Consider the following 16695-nt stretch of genomic DNA (forward strand, 5'->3'; position numbering starts at 1 on the left):
CCTTGTAGAGTCACTTCCTGCGACAAAGATCTACCCGCAAGCCTGGCTGTGAAGCCTTAGGTTGAAGGTTCCTCATGGCAGCTTCTGCAGAAAAGGCGGTCAGGCCTGTGGTTTTTACTGACACAGAGCTGTAAAAATATCTTCTACTCTGAATCCAAACACAAGAGGATGTAAATGCAGAAAGACTCACTGTGCAGGACAGAGTACTAAGCAACTGGGTGAAGAAAAAGCCTACCTATGGTAAGTCACTTTCTTTGTGCCTCAGTTCCCCCATCTGTAAAATAGGGCTAAAAGTATCAGAACATCAGAATGGCATCCTGAGAGCAGCGTCTAAGTTTGTTCACTGCTCCTGTCATATGGGACACTACAGGCAGCCCAAACAAGATAGACTTCTACTTCAAGGTTTATAATTAAGGGTCTGTAAATACTATTGCCAAGGTTGGGGGTATAGATCAGTTATTATTTAACTAGAGTTTAATATCTGGAAAAAACTTCACCCTGGCCATTAAGAGGTGAAGGGAAACTGCACTAAGTCATGGAGCATGGATTACCAGAGACAAAACAGAAGAATTCACCTTGGAGTTGAAACCAGGCAGGGAACAGAAGCAAGAAATTTTACTTCAGCAGAATTTGCTGCACCCTCATTTACATTCTATAGCAATATGCAATTATATTCTACAATAAAAAACATTTTGGGGGGATATAAATGCAGGTTCTTCCAGAGTGTGTAGACATGCCTATTATTAGTACCCCTTGCTACCCACTTCAAAGACCTGGGAAGCAATTCTGGTTTACCATTCTTCCAAATGGACTAATACCAGTTCTCATAAGGAACTCTGACAGCAGAACTCCAAATTTTGGGTTTCTATTTTTACTTTTATTTGTGGCGGAAGGGGCTAGAAATCTGACAACTAGTCCCAACTGTCTTTCCAGTTGTTCCTGTCAACTGGCTTTGTTACTTATACTCCTCTATTAAGGGAATTTACTGCAAACTAGGCATAGGGTCTGAAACTACACTGCTAAAAGCTAGACAACCACCTAAAACAGTCTAGAAAGATGGGATAGTAACATCATCAATTATTTTTGATGCTTATTGATTTAAAAATGTAGCCAACTGCTTTCTTTATGCATCTCTCACTTTGGGGTGGACTGTAAAAGAAAAGAAACGTATCCATTCCCAGAGTGACCAGTTCCTTTGAAAAACTGACCCTCTCCAATTCAGAGTGGTGTGTAATATTACAACACTTCTATTTTGGAGATCAGGGTCTGTATGAACCAGAGGGCCTGATCCTGCTCTAAATTTAGTTGAATTAAAAAAATTGGCAAAAACAGTTACCCCTCAAAGTTCTTTTAAATAAGTCTAAAATTGCATTTATCCATAAAAGTTTCACACTACAATCCATGGTGCAGCTTTCATCAGTACTGTCATCAGCTGTGACTGCATGGGACCAACAGAGGGAGATTAATCTAGTATCCTGCTAGAACCATCCTAACGGGGTCGGCTGGGATGTTGCTCCAAAAACCTGAAGGATAAGCTAATATATTGAAAGCACATGCACCTCAAGTGGTTATATACCCCTGGCTAAAATATATATGTAATAAGAAGTAGTACAACCTTGCCCCATTAAAAATGGTAGGTAATTAGGCCAGAAATAAAATACAAAAGCTCACCTTGAGAACTAAGCATTTCTAAGCTAGGCAAAATCATCTCAGCTCCGAATGTGGCTTGTTTTAGATGAGAGGCAAGTTAAAGGGAATTCAACAGATTTTCAGATTTCTGTAATGAATCGGTGTGAATAAATGTATTGCTTCACAATGAAATGGGACAGTTTAAACTGTTAATTATGCAAGTCAATAAAGGGCCATTAGGTGTCGCTACAGTACAAAAGAACACCATGTACTTACCCATGCCTCCTAGGACAAACAACAGGAGCTTCCAATCACCTTTACGCTAGCACACTTTGGACCAGTTTCCTTATTAATCTTTTCTATTTAAAAAAAGCTTAAGCAGCCAGCACGCTGGAAAATGATCTGTCTAGCCATCACTGAAACCCAGCCACTGAACACCATCACCAATATCTCCATTTGCATGTAGCCATGATCAAGTTTTGAAGACTTAAGCTTGCTCTGTAAAGGAACATGTAATTATGTTAGATTCCAATTTTTAAATATTTTTCCTCAAACCAGTCTGCAGAATGTGTGTGCATGTGCACTCCTGAAGGAGATTAGGCAATCACACAGCACTGTTTTTTGTGCGCTTATGCAGAAAGTTGGGTTTATCATCAGCAGGAAGAGAAAGACAAAACAACTAGATCAAGCTAAATACGAAATTAAAAAGAAATGGAGCCCCAAACTTTGGAAACTTTTTAATTTATCACCTCGAGTGTCCTTTCAAAAGGAGAGCATAGCAGTGCCTGGGCTCTGTATACCCAGGGCAAGTATACAAACTCCCCACCCCTCCCACAAACTTTTTCCCACCCATCCAGGATACCCAAGTCTCCTGTGTTTCAGGGGAGTTACAGATGCAAAAGCCACTCAAGACTCCCAAAACTGGTAGCTTGGACCTCCCTTCTGGCCCACAAAGTTCTCCATTGTCACAGAATGCCCAACATCTACTCCTGGACTCGAAGATTGTAGGAACAAGCTGCCATAGATAGTTAAGACTTACTTGGCTTTGACCTGACTTCTCTATGCAGGTGACTCAGCTCTATTTTTCCATATTGGACCTGCCTAAAACAGAGTGGCAGGTTTGTAGACCATTTCCTTACAAATGTCATGTCATCAACTCCAAGTTCAACTTGGACAAAATAAAGGCTTCTATCCAAGCTCTACTTTTGGTTTACTAGGTTGGACAAGAGCAACATTCTTCCAGGCACTTTGATGTAAAATATATATATCCTCTTAGACACAGCTTTCATTTGACTTAGTCATCTAGGCAGTATTTGAGTTATTTGTTCATGTTCTACAACTTCGGCCTTTCTGCTGTTCACATCATCACACCTACCCTGAACTTCAACTACTGAAGCTGCTCCCCAGGATGATCATGCATACCTGCTTTGGTGGCCCTTTGTTCATTCCCCTTCTTTGCTGTCCGATAAGCTTATCTTTCTTTCTAGAAGCCTTTTATAACCTAGACTTGACCTATTAGTTCACAGGGGCACACCACCAACATTGCTCTACCAACTGCTCTACCTTTGGTGCTCATTAGGCCATTTCTCCCACAGAGACTTCATGGTCTCTTAAAATGATCAGGGACAAATTCCACGTCAGAAGTCCAGAGACATCTTCCGATTCACTTCTTGCTTACAGAGTACAGACTTCTGACAATAGCTGGGACACGATTACCATTTGTTATACCCCACATTTCCTATTGCTTGGATAGGATGACCCACCTCATTTAACCAGTTATGCATTAAAGTTCACGAGGAGCCTATACTGTCTAGATACCTCAGATACACTAAAGTCCTTAGGTGTCACTGTAACACACAAGTGCTTCCCTACCTAGTAGTATAGCATCCTCCTCCTGTGGTTATTCCCTTTACTCCCCATTTAGGGCTCACAGTTGCATCATGCAAGGCACCAGCAGTTAAATCCTTCTATGGTAGCAGCCATTCAGAACCTGTTTATTCTAAGTTGCTGGCATTAACTCATGTGCACAGTTGGAAGACATTTCCTCACACCATTTTGAATCTGGCCTTGGTACTAAAGTCTTGTTTTGATGGCTGAACCTGGCAAATGCAACTGAGAATCTCCAGACGAATATATACAGCACTTGTTAGTAGCTAGAATGGGTCAGCTGACACTCAGCAGGCTAAGCCATAGATTTATTTTCTTTCTTTCTCTCTCCCCTTCTCACTTTTTGTAGTGTTTAGACAGGACACTTGCTTTAACTGCAGTCATTAAACACTCAAATTTTGCTTGGACATTATTCATTCATTCAAGAAAAAAAAACAACCAACCAAGCATTCTATCCATTGTGGCATGCACTTAACATCTGATCAGCAGTCCTGCTAGATCTTTGCATTGCGTTCTGAGTATCAAACTACGTAGCCTGAGAAGCTGAAGTTCCTACCCTTACTTGGCCACAACTCTAGCCTGTGCTGCCACTCTTATTAGCAAGAAATGAGACACTGATATAAACAGGAGGGAGCTAGTGAAAAAGTGCTTATAGTACACACGAGCAATACTAAAGTTAACCAGCTAAGACTTGTGGAAGCTGCATGCTATAACAGCCACCAGTGTATTTCTGTTAGCTTCATTCAGTCCAGTGAAGAGGCTGCTAGCACGCATACTGTGCCTGGAACCCACAGAGAACAATTTACAGCGAGCTGACGGGAAGGGGAATTACTATTAACACTTCTTATTAACAGAATAAACAAACAGACAGACAAGTTTTGCTTGAAAATCTCTTCTAACAGTGCTTTTGATCCTGTTTATTTGCAGTCACCCTGTTTGGGCTAAATGCTCTGCAATGTTAATAGTTAGCATTTCTGTGAGCAGCCCTGAAGACAAGCCACATTGCCAGGCCTTCTCAGAAAGCTAACTCAAAAACGGTCATTAACAAAGGTCTCGTTGAAACACAAACCAGAAATATTCCGGCTTCCTCATCTGGCTACGATCACTTCCCCTTTGTAAACCAAGGAACAGGGGTTAATTTACTCACTCAAAATCAGTCAGAATCTGTCGCAGAACTGAGAACCTGATTAGCACTCTGATGCTAAGAGTGGATATACCTCTGTTCCTTATAACTTCCTTTTTCCCCAGCACACCCAGCTAGCAGAGCAGTTAGCCATGAACCATCTAGGACAGTGAGAGTTGCACGCAACCTTTCAAGAGTGAATAAGACTACCGTTTGCATTCCTGAGGTATTTGATGCAATTCCCAAAGTTTACAAATGTGCACAGAGGTACGGTTTGGGTAAGTCTAAGTTGAAATATTAGGATTTTGTAGCAAAGCAGGAAGCAGCTTGAACAAGTTCACTGAATGAAATAATATTCTACATGTGAGGTAGCCTTAAAGCAGACCTATTTCCTATATGGGGAAACCAGCTCCCAAAGAGTGTTCAATGGAAAGAGAGACCTGGAAAGCAGTAGCAACCACAAGTGGATCAGAGATTAGGATGAGTGCTTTCTTTTTGAGATTTGTCACCTTGGGCTGGATTTGAACCACATTTAGAACAGAGGGCCCTTCACATTTTGGATCCAATCCTGAATCAAGAACATGTAGACATTCTGGGATCAAGACCTTAGAAGCTGAGGCACAAGACTGAAAGGAAGAGAAGTGGTGCTGGCTCCTACCCTGGGGGTCTTTAAAAGGAGGCTGGATGTACACCTTGCTGGGGTCGTTTGATCCCAGGACTCTTTCCTACAATGGCAGGGGGTTGGACTCGATGATCTGCTCAGGTCCCTTCCGACCCTAAAAACTATGAAACTATGAAGGAAGCTTGATTTACTAATTGGACCAACAGGTAACTGGTGGGGCAGTTAAGGGGAACAGCAAGTTACAAATATCTACCATGAGGAATGGTGTATGTATGATTTTGAGTTTAAGAGGCACTACAGTGCAGTGAGCCAACAGCATCTCCTATTAGAGCACAGTATGTATTGTAACACTACAAGGTGACCAGAGTACTCACGTTTGTGTCATTAAGCTTCCTTCCAATTTGCACACATCCTTTAGGATTTTAGGAACCTTGGAATATGCTTGCCTATATTGTTGCGAAGAAGGCAGTTGGTAAAGTCATGAAGGAGGAAGATCCACCTGGCTGCAGCGCTGCTTTCTGTTCCATCTGGGATTCCTTCAAGCATAGAATAAAACAAGTTAAGACCATATTGGCTTACATAAACAAGTTAGACAGTGATGATATTTGCCAAGGCTCTGATTCCAATAACCAGTTTAACTGGTCTCCACTATTCTACCCAGCACCAGTTACTTTTTTCAGACTAGGGCCAGTCTCTAATCATCTAGCTTTGAAAGTCATCAGGATGCTCCTGTCATAATCAAATCAGGAAAACAGAGCTATGCAACTCAGTGGAATTCAGTAAAGTAGCCAGAGCTGCATGTCTGTTAACATTCTTGGCTATCCTTTGGCATGATTCCTTGTTATATCAGGTGAAATACTAGTCCCTGAAGGACCATTAAGAGATCACTGCATACTTTATCACTTATCCATTAGACTCACCTAATTACCAGTAAAGCCTCACAGGTAAGGAAGCATTTTCTATGGCTAATGACAAAAGCCATGAACTGACAGCATGAAAATATAGGCTATCCTCTTTAAAAAATATGCCTCTGCAAAGGTAGAGTATTTGGTATCACTTACATTGCTTCTCACTAACAATTTCCTTCAGTGTTTTTAGAAAGTTGCAGTTAGGAAGCTTCATTAATGATTTGGACAATGGGATTAAATGCATGCTCAGCAAATCTGTAGATGATACCAGGATGGGGGGAGTTGCAGACATTCTGGAGGACAAGACTAGGATAAAAAATTAAGTGGATAGACTGGGACAATGGTCCACAATCAATCATGAGATTCAACAAGGACAACTGCAAAGTCCTACACTTGGGTCAGCGTCACAGCACGACTGGACACCATTTGGGAGGGGTTTGCACAGCTCAGGAGGACTGCAAAATACCCAGGCAAAATGCCCGGAAAGGGCTGGAACTGTAAGTTGCTTACCTGATGCAGGTACAGGAATGGAGACCACGGAGCAGCGAGCAGAACTATCTCCATAGTTTATTAATAAATGCTCTCTGCGACTGGAGAGGTGCATGGGGCGTGAAGTCAGACGTCCATGCCAAGAACCAGCTGCAAGAGCCTGAACAAAACCGTATGGCAGGGTAGCAGGAAGCAGCCCAGTTGCTGTGAGCTCCAGAACGCCGAGACCAGGAAAGCACCAAGCCGGTTCCACAGCCGGGATACCCAGAGGGGTATCTTTCTCTTCCATGACCCAGGGCCTCCCTGAAAAGGATTTGTCCTGGACCCTAGTACTCAGACGTTAAAAGTGGGATGCGTGAGTGAGGCGGGGACATTACCACTTCTTTTTTTTGTTGTCCTATGGCTTTGTTTCTTTTTGTTGCGCTGTATCCTGACGGAGCCCTAGAACAGATCAAAGCCACATGACCAGAATTAATTATGTGATTATAAGAGTGGGCTACACGATCAGGGAGTTTGTTGAATTAAGAGTGCCCATTAATTCATTGGGGGCTCACTTGGCCTGAAAATTATTTATAAACTGACTTGATTTGTACTTTTTAGACCATCATGACTTAATTGATTTCAGATGTTTGTAATTAATTTGATCGTGAACTTCAGTGATTTATGTATTAATGTGAATACTTTGCTTTTGACTCATGAATTAATTATGGAAGAATTGAATCTGGAACATCTCAAGGGCAATCGAACTAATCACACGTGTCACGTCCCTATAATCAAGACGTTCTTGGAGAAAGAACAATACTAAACCTGGCTGGTTGCCTACAATTAGAATACCGAGCACCATAAGGCTGACGGGCCCAGGTTGGCATGTGGATGGGGTGTAGGGAAGGAGAAGCCCCAAGAAACACCTACAAATAGAACATGCCTTACGGTGGTTGACAACATACCTCCCCTTTATTTTCATTAAGATCAAGAAGTGGCAGGCAAGTAGAGGGGGACCTCCCACGGGGAGAATGTTCAATGTCTCAGTGTGTCAGCACAGACAGGGGTTTGAGCTCAGGCAGTGCAGTCCCAAGCTGTGCATCACTTACTCTGCTGGCATAGATGGGTACAGTCAGAATAACTGAATACACCAATGCAGACTGTGAAAAGATTGGCTGGCTGCAGTTCTGCAAAGAAGGACCTGGGGATTACAGTAGACCAGTGACTCTCAACTAGTGTGATGTGGGACCCTGGGGTGCCTTGAGATCTTTTTGAGGGTTCTGCTGCAGAGTGCCATGTCCCACTCTGGGTGTGCAAGCTTGATTTATAAGATAAACCCAGATATTTCAAAAAGGAATTCATACTGTTTAAACCCAGAAATTTCAAATAGGATTTCTTAGTGTTTAAAACATTCTGACCAGTTGTGGTTTGAGTTCTTTGCAACAGAAGAATTGCTCTATTGGTTTTCACTTTTTTTTTTTTTTTTTTTTCTTTTTTAAACTACAGAAAAAGAAGAGCTTGAATTTTCTGACCGGTGCCTCAAGTCTAACCACTGCAGTAGACCATAAGCTGAATAAGATAAACCACATAGCTCACAACCAAACCGTAAGCTAAACCACACAGCCAACAGTGTGTTCTTGTTGCAAAGAAGGTCAACAGCATATTCGGTTGTATTATCAGAAGCATCACTTGCAAATCAAGGAAAGTGATTCTTCTGCTCCGTTGACCATTTGTGAGGCCTCACCTGGAGTACTGTGTTCAATTTTGGGCCCCATGCTTCACAAAGGATGCAGACAGGTTGAAAAGAGTCCAATGAAGAGTGACAACATGATTAGGGGTGTGGGAAGCAAGACTTATGAGGAAAGGCTAAAAGAAGTATGGTTATTTAGTCTGGAGAAGGTTGTGGGGGCAGGGAGGGGATTAGATAACAGTCTTCAAATACCTGGAAGGTGATTACAGAGAGGGCAGAGGCAGGCTTTCCTCTGTGGCCTAGAAACAATGGCCTTAAGCTGCAGCAAAGTACATTTAAATTGGAGACTAGGAGGAACAACGGTTACAAACAAAGAACAATGATCACAAACTGGCTAAGAGAAGATTTGGGCTAGATATCAGGAAAAACTTCTTCATAGTAAGGGCGGTCAAAATTTGGAGTGGACTTCCAAGGGAGGTGGTGCTCTCCCTTACCTTGGGTGTCTTTAAGAGAAGGCTGGATACGCATCTGGCTGGGGTCCTCTGACCCCCGCCCTCTTTCCTGCCTAGGCAGGGGGTCAGACTCAATGATCGGTTGAGGTCCCTTCTGACCCTAGCATCTATGAATCTATTAACTTTCTGATGGGGGGGGGAGGGGGCGTCAAGCATAGGAACAGACTACCTAGAGAAGTTATAGGATCTCCATCCTTGGACCTTTTCAAGAACAGGTTGGCTAGATGCTTGGCTGGGATGGTTTAGTCAGAAATGATCCTGACCTGAGCAAGAGCCTGGACCAGATTACCTGGTAAGGTTCTTTTCAGAACTATTTCCTATCATCCTATGGTCCTCATCCTTAGAGAAGTAGAGGACATCCTTAACTATCAATGAAAGTGGTGGCAAATGCACTATCCCCTCTGGGATAACACACAACATTTATGCCACCACACCCCACTGTTGGCATTAAGAAGCTAAAGTTTTATTTTTATGGTACCTAAGTTTTGTCTTCCTTTGGCCTTTGCGTAACACTAGGTAACATCACACTGTATTAGTTGTGACAGACTAATCGCAAGCATCTTCCTTTTCATAAAGTGTTCTTCATGCCAAGCTTCTATGCAAGTTACATACAGTATCACTGAAAGGCGGCTACCTCTGGCATGGAAGACAGCACACAGCCCGCTGCTCGAGAGCATGAATTAAAAGAGGTTTTAGCTAATGGCATTGCTATGCCCACTTCAGTGACAAGTGATCAGGATTAGCTTTTCTTCAGGATCCAGAAACAATCTACAGAAAACGTCTAGAAAAACTTCAGTCAGTCAGAACTCAGCCCGTATTCATTCCCTAAAAGCAAGGGCAAAACACCTTTAAAGGAGAACAAGTGCCCCTTGGTTCTAATGAAAACCTAAGATGTGGGAGACCCAGGCTCAATTCCCCGTTCTGACACGGCCTTCCCGTGACCACGGACAAGCCACTTAGTCCCTCTGCATCTCAGGTCCCTATTTGTTAAGCGAGTGGTACCACCTTTGAAGGGGTGAAAGGAGAAGATATAATACATTAAAATAGAGCCTGTATCTTCCTTCTTTGTTTTCTGTATTGTTCTCTTATGCCTTAAATCCTCCGTATGTGCTATGACAGTAGTCCTCACTCCAGCATTATTAATGCTTCCAAGCAAACAGTCATTAACGCAACCAGTCCCTCGATATCACTCGAGACAAACACGTAGATGGTACACATTCAAACCCGCTGTCAGTGCTGAAGGAAGTCTTCCTTCATTTGCTCCTCTCAGGAGGTTGACACGTCCCTGAAGATATTCTATTCTCATTAGAAACAAGCCAACACCTTGGCTGCTATCCACACCCTGAAAATTAACTCATTCTTCCATTAACTCATTCTTCCATGAAAATTAACTCACTCTTCCACTTCAGTGCCCCATTTTTACTGTATTAGTGCCTGCAAAGTAAGACACACCGCTAAAGGAAATACACAATCCACTGCGACTGTTCTCTCCTTATTTCTGGTGTATTACATCATTCTCCAGCCATCACCTCCCTTTTGGGTTATCATGTTGCTTGCCTGCATTAACTCACCTCACAACTCCTCGTGCTGTTTTAAAAGCACAGTTAAACAGACACCAGAGATTTACTAATGTGCTAGATCACAATGTTACCTACCAGATTCTGGTTTATTGCTGTCACTAATATAAGATTTTATTCTCTTAGCTTCTTAAAACACAGATACACATTTTGATCATAAATATCTCAAAAGACGACACAGGGCCTTCGCCTAGCCATATTTAAGGTACCACTAAGTCTCTGGAAGCATTACTTGACCACGACAGTCTGTGATTTTGACTGCATGTACCACACGCTATTCTGAGGCAGGTCTTTATAGTCAGTTTGCTAACTAAGAAGGAGGTATTTCCATGGTTAGGGGAAAAGATGGCAGTTCTAGAGACCTGTGAGAATCTCTGCTCTAATATAAGTCCCTCTGTATCGTGAACAAGTCAGTCTGTTTATGCCTCAGCTTCCGCATCAGGAAAGTGGGCACAGCAGCACTGCCTGACTTCACATCAGCGTTTGAGGATTAATACTGTAGCAGGGCACTAAGGTGCCTGCTGCTTGGAAAGCCAGAGTAGTGGCTCAGGTGCTGGTGGCTAAGGGCAACCGGAGGGAGTTAAGGACACACACCTGTCTGGCCAGCTGAATGGATGGGGCAGGGCCTGGCTCAGACATAAATCGCAGGCCAAAGCCCAGACAGAGGGCAGCCCGAGGCCAAGGAGGAAGGAGCTCGGCCCTGAACGTGTGACAAGGAAAAGGCCTGGATGCGCGAGCAGCTAGTGACACGGGTGAGAGCTGGAACACCTGTGGCGTGGTTCGGAGGACGTTTTAGCCACGAGGCGTAGATCTGTGTTATAGCCGAGGGGCCTGCGTTTTGGTTGTTGTTACACCGGAGGACCGGGTGAGGCTATAAGGGGATGGAGGAGGCCTCATAGGGGAACCACAACAGTGTGGGAGCCCCAGCCCCGAGTGTGGGCAGCGACCGTGAAACCAAAAAGGGTGCAGCAGAGGGAGTGTGCCTCCCAGACTGCCAGAAAGGACAGTGCAGGGGGGGCATTGACCCAGAGCGTCCATAAGGGCGCAGCAAAGGGGGAGGTGTCATCCCAGAGCGCCAAGGCCAAGGCGCAGTATTGGGGGAGGGCTGACCCCGAGTACCCAGAAGGCAGAACAAGGCCGTGGAGAACCTAAGCGCCAGAGGTGCTCGGGGTGAGCGAGAAGCCCCAGAGAGGGGCAGCGACCATTTGAGCACCGTGAGGTGCAGTGCAAGGCGGGACTCCAGAGAGCCCAAGTGAGACGAGACTGTGAAGGGACAGAGCGTCAACAGGACGCGGAGCGAGGCAGGGCTGTAGAGCGCCCAAGTGCCAAGGAGACCAAGGTGGATCCGGCACGCAGCAGGAAACCGTAGCCAAGGGAATGAAGGGCAGCCTCCCTACAATAAATACGCAACATCAAAGACGTGGCAGGCAACATTCTGAGGGTGCTTGGAGAAAGTCTGGCACGGTACGGAGGGCACCCTAAGGTCCCATCCTGCTACAAATACATTCAGGAATGAGACCGGCACTGTCATCATGGTATAAGGGACCATACCATTGACAGATAAACGTCAAAGAGCAGAGAAAATCTTTATTTTGAGGGGGCTTTTATTCCCCCCACCCTCCCCCTCTCCACACAAATCCTTCAACTTACAATACAGGCTTTCACTTCTGTTTGATACCTAATACAAGAGAAAAGATAAAACATCTGATGACCAGACCCCCAAGGCATTTTGTCACCTGCCTGTAGTGTCACTAAACAACTGAGAGCGGGCACCAAAGCTGATGTTCAGCGTTATATCCTTTCTTCCAGCTGTATTCAGATAGAAGCAAGTTGGAATAAGGCATCTAAAAATTGCATCATATAAAGTTACAAGTGGCTTAGGCAAAGTATGGGCTTTTTCTTCCCTGCCTAGAGACATGTTGGCTGTTGCCCACTTTGAAATTAGACAATTTTGCTTTTCCAAGATGAGAGTTTTAAGATGCCAATATCAGAATTTCATGATTTCCCCTTGTTTGCACCTAGTTCACATCCAGGATTGATGTGTGTGAGTGTGTCAAGCATATGGAAGAGACAGGAATACAAGAAAACTAGAAAGACAAACTAGTACAGTGCAGCCTACTTGTATTTAAGCTAAATATAAGCAGGCAGGCAACTCTTCCCTGCTGCACTTGTCTACTTTGTTCTTGTGAACAGGCAGCATATTGGAGTTTACAAATGCTGAATGATACCTCTTCCCCTAGGCTAAAGTGAAGGATCCCTCTTGTGGGTTTGAGCTCTTTTTAGACATAAATGACTATTGACTCCCCCTTTACTTTGGTTTGAGAAAGCAGCCAAATATCCTACTTAAGGACCAACTTCAATGCACTCCAAAGTGACTGCCCAAATGATATAAATTGGTAATGTTTAGTTTTTAGCCGTGCCCCCTTGCAATGTAACACTATGATCTCTTAATTCAAATATTGTAAGACTGAAAGTCACACCAGTATGAGACTTGTCTTTGCTGGTACGAGTGTTTCAGCTGACTTCAGTGGGACTACTTGTCTGACGGAAAGCTAAAAGAGTTTGCTATTGTAGCACGCTAAGCAGAGTTGAGAAGGGCTCTTGACTTCAAAGTCTAGGACAGTTGCAGGAGATGTCCAAGTCACAAAACAAGCATTAATGGAATATGCAAGTCACTTCACCTTGTTGCCTACATTTTCCAGCCTGCATGGTGCGATTGCTCTTCCCTTACAATGTTCTAATCCTTAATTCACTTCCATTGAAGAAATACTTTCAAACTCCCTTTAAGAAAAATGCTCCTTTAAAAAAAAAAAAAAAAGCCACAAAAGTAAGGACACAAATGTAAACTGGTGGAGCAATTCAGTTGCTTAAGCAGCCAAATATAGCTCAAGCCACCTGCGTTTTCATCACCCCAGAGGAGTTCACAGCATAGTATCTACAGAAAAACAAACTGATTTTACTTTGCAAAGAAGACGAGACGACGCCTACACTGGAGTTATACCCACAACCAGATAACAGACCTTCCTACCCAGGGACATTCTTCTCTTAGTTTCTTCCGCCCACCTCCAGTAGTTAGTCTTCTGGAACGTCCTTCCTTACTCCCAAATCCAGTTTTCAATGAATTCAGGAGCAGATGCAGTTCTTTCATTATAAAAACTTAGTTTGCTTCTCAAACCAGAATAAGCCTTTTATACCTGTTATTACCTGCTCTGAGCCTTTCCAGACAAAGTGGGATATACATCTGAATAATAATAATTACTGCACCCGCACAGAGAGGGTTGCTTCTGCAATTACACCAATGTCGTTCAAATGGCATGCTTTCTAGTCTAGACAAGCTCTTGGTGCTTGGACTATTCTGGGGTCCCATTGTACCGGGTCAAATAGACCATTTGTCTCTGTAAGTATATGCTTCAGTTTATATACCAAGAAATATTTACAAACACCAGCAATGTACTGCTTTTATTTTTCCTCCTGTGAAAAGAGTTTGAGATAAGCTGTTGATGGAACATGTTGTCTTTATTTAGCGCTTTGTTTCCCCAAGGCTCTGTGTGCTGAAATACAAGATTCAACTCTTAGTAGGGTTTTTTAAATGCTAAGCTGTTGAACATCATTTAAAAAACAGAAGATGCTCTATCACTGCCATTCATTTTAGCTGCATGTCATTTTAAGAACTTAATTTATGCCTGTCATTTAAGACAGACAAGCACTGGCAATCTAAATACAAGCATCTTGGAGTGAATGTCTTAAGGCAAGAAAAAAAGCGTTCAAATTGATCCCAGTGAAAGGAGAGCAGCAAGCCTATATACATGACAGAAGTTTAGTCATTCTGTACCACCACCCTTCCATCCATGACTGGTAAAAATGAGTCTCTGCCTACATTCGGGCTCTCCAATCTTTCCTGCATACACGGATATAAAGCAGGCGTGGGTAATTATTTCGGCTGGAAGGTCACTTAATGAGTTTTGGTGAGCTGTCGAGGGCCTCGCATAAAATATCTCAGAAGCTATCATTTTAATGAAGTATATACTAAAAACCAAACATCTACTATATTTTAATTTCATTTCAAGGAAATAATTTTTGCCCTGATTTATGTTGAGTAGTGTATACAGAGGTGATTGCATAACAGCTCAAAATAAAGTCTTAGTCTTGTATATTGTGTGTGTAGGGGTGTGCATGGGGGGTGGCTGTGTGGGTAGGGGGCTGCTGACATGCTAGGCCCTAGGAGCTGACTGGGAAGGGAGAGGTGGGGCAGGAGGCACATGCAGCAGAGCTTGCCTGGCCAGTGTAGTGCAAGTGTGGTCTCTGCCCCCACTCCCCACCAATCCAGCCCATGGCTGCCCCATGGCATTCTGCCCTGCCTGCTCTCACCTGAGGCAACCTATGCTGTACTCCCATCCATGCCTGCCAACACCACCCCAGCCCTGGCCCCAGCTGCAGCCAGTATGAACAGCTTCACAGCACGGCTGCTTTCCATCCACTTGGCTGATGCAAGTGGCTGCTCATCATGCCAGGTGGACAGACTAAATGCAAGGAGGCCTGGAGCTGGAGCCCTGCGCACTGGGGCAGGAGCCTTCCGGCTGCAGCTTCCCCCCTGGCCTAGCTGGGCACGTGGTGCCCAGTGTGCACTCATTCTGTCATCATTCTCCGCACTACCCGCTGCCCACAGCTGTGCTGCAGGGAGAGGAGGAGGAAGAGGAGGAGGAACTGCTGGAGGTGGGAGGAACTGAGTAATACCTGGGCAGCTGCAGCAGTACCAGCCCCGCCAGGAAGCTGTGCATGCTGGCTGGGGCCTGGGCAGTGCTCTCAGTGGGCACAGGGCACTGCCCTCAGGAGCTATGGGATGCTGCAGGTGGGAGCAGGCAGGGCTCAGCCCCTACGGGAATGCCACAGAGGCAGCCACGGGCCAGATACAATCAACTGGCAGGTTAGATCAAGCCCATGGGCTGTATTTTTCCCACCCTTGATATAGGCGACCAGCCCACAAGAACAAGACAGTGGAAAGGTCATGATATGTATTTTTCCCCAACTAGGTCTCTCTTTTTAAGAGAGAAAAGTTTTAAAAAAAAATTCAAAAGGACAACAATCTGTGTTAAGGCATTTATTAAAATTGTTCAGATTACATTAAAAAAAAAAAAAAGAAAGATATGCATGCATGCTTGCTACTAACATTGCCAAATGCAGGGCACTAAACCAGCAGACATTTCTGGCTAAGCAGAGTCTGTTGAAGTCCTGAACAAAAATGTTGACTGTACTGGCAGAAAAGGTTATTGCTAAGAGAAAGTTTTCTTAGTTTCAGTTTATTGAACAAGTTCAGTTCAATGACTAGTTCATTCAGAGTTGAGAAATCAATTGGGAGTGGAATATGCAGGAAAGCATGTGGGATGAAGAGATCTATTAGTACTAACATGCTGAAGGACACAGGGACCAGAAACAATCAGTTCAATTCATTAATAGATAATACTTCCTTGTGCAATAAACATTTTAAACACAGGCCATATTTTGATAATTTTACATAAGTAAATCTACCACGTGTGCTGAACACTTCCTTGCCTCCCCTCAATTAACTTTTTATAAATACTATTTTGTGCTTAGAGTCAAATACGAATTATCCACCTAAACCAGCCAGACACAAGTCAAAATAAGGGATGTCATTCACTGTTTTCTATTACTTAGATGCTACTTCTTAATGGAATAAGAACCACTTGAATATATATGTTAAGCTATATAATTGCTACCAAGGTGCCACTGCTGCCATCCCCTCCTGGTTCACAAAGTGTAGCAGCAAACTGTACCAAGAAGGAAGGCTAATTTTGCAAGATTTTTCTTCTCTGTCTTCATTCTTCTTTTTTCATATGGCATCAGATATCAAGTTCCAAATCTATAAGCCACTGTCTGGTATTATTGCTCAATGTACAGATTCCATCTACCCCATCTGGGCATTTGTAAAGACTGCAACTTTTGATTAAATGTTGTGCTGTTTGTTGGACACCGCACTCAGACAGGGGGCTGTCCAAGAGGTTCATCTTTGTGAAGTGTTTTTTTGACCTGGACAGGCTCAGCAAATGGGCGGACGAGAACCTGATGGTGTTTAACACTGAAAAATGCAAGGTTCTCCTCCAGAGCCAAGGAGGTGATCCTCCCCCTCTACGCGACACTGGTCAGGCCACAGCTGGAGTACTGTGTCCAGTTCTGTGTGCCCCATTTCAGGAGGGATGTGGACCACATGGAGAGGGTCCAGAGGAGGCCACCTGCATGATCTGGGGACAACAGGGCAGA

General features: G+C 43.9%; 1 protein-coding gene across 3 annotated transcripts in view; it reads right to left on the reverse strand.

Moving 5' to 3' along the window:
- Nucleotides 1-16695, reverse strand: part of LOC109293473 (protein spinster homolog 3-like) — a 90584-nt gene that overhangs the window by 64481 nt on the left and 9408 nt on the right. For 2 of the 3 annotated variants that reach the window (XM_019511422.1, XM_019511421.1), the window contains exons 2-3: nucleotides 6680-7099; nucleotides 5632-5797 (exon numbers count right to left, since the gene is read on the reverse strand). The gene's annotated coding sequence lies outside the window, so the exon portion shown is untranslated. Of the gene's footprint in view, nucleotides 1-5631; nucleotides 5798-6679; nucleotides 7963-16695 lie in introns of those variants that run through there. The other variant, XM_019511420.1, reaches the window with a different exon arrangement.

This window comes from Gavialis gangeticus, unplaced genomic scaffold, assembly GCF_001723915.1.
Source record: "Gavialis gangeticus isolate Ggan-Ray unplaced genomic scaffold, GavGan_comp1, whole genome shotgun sequence".
In the NCBI taxonomy this organism is placed as follows: Eukaryota; Metazoa; Chordata; order Crocodylia; family Gavialidae; genus Gavialis; species Gavialis gangeticus.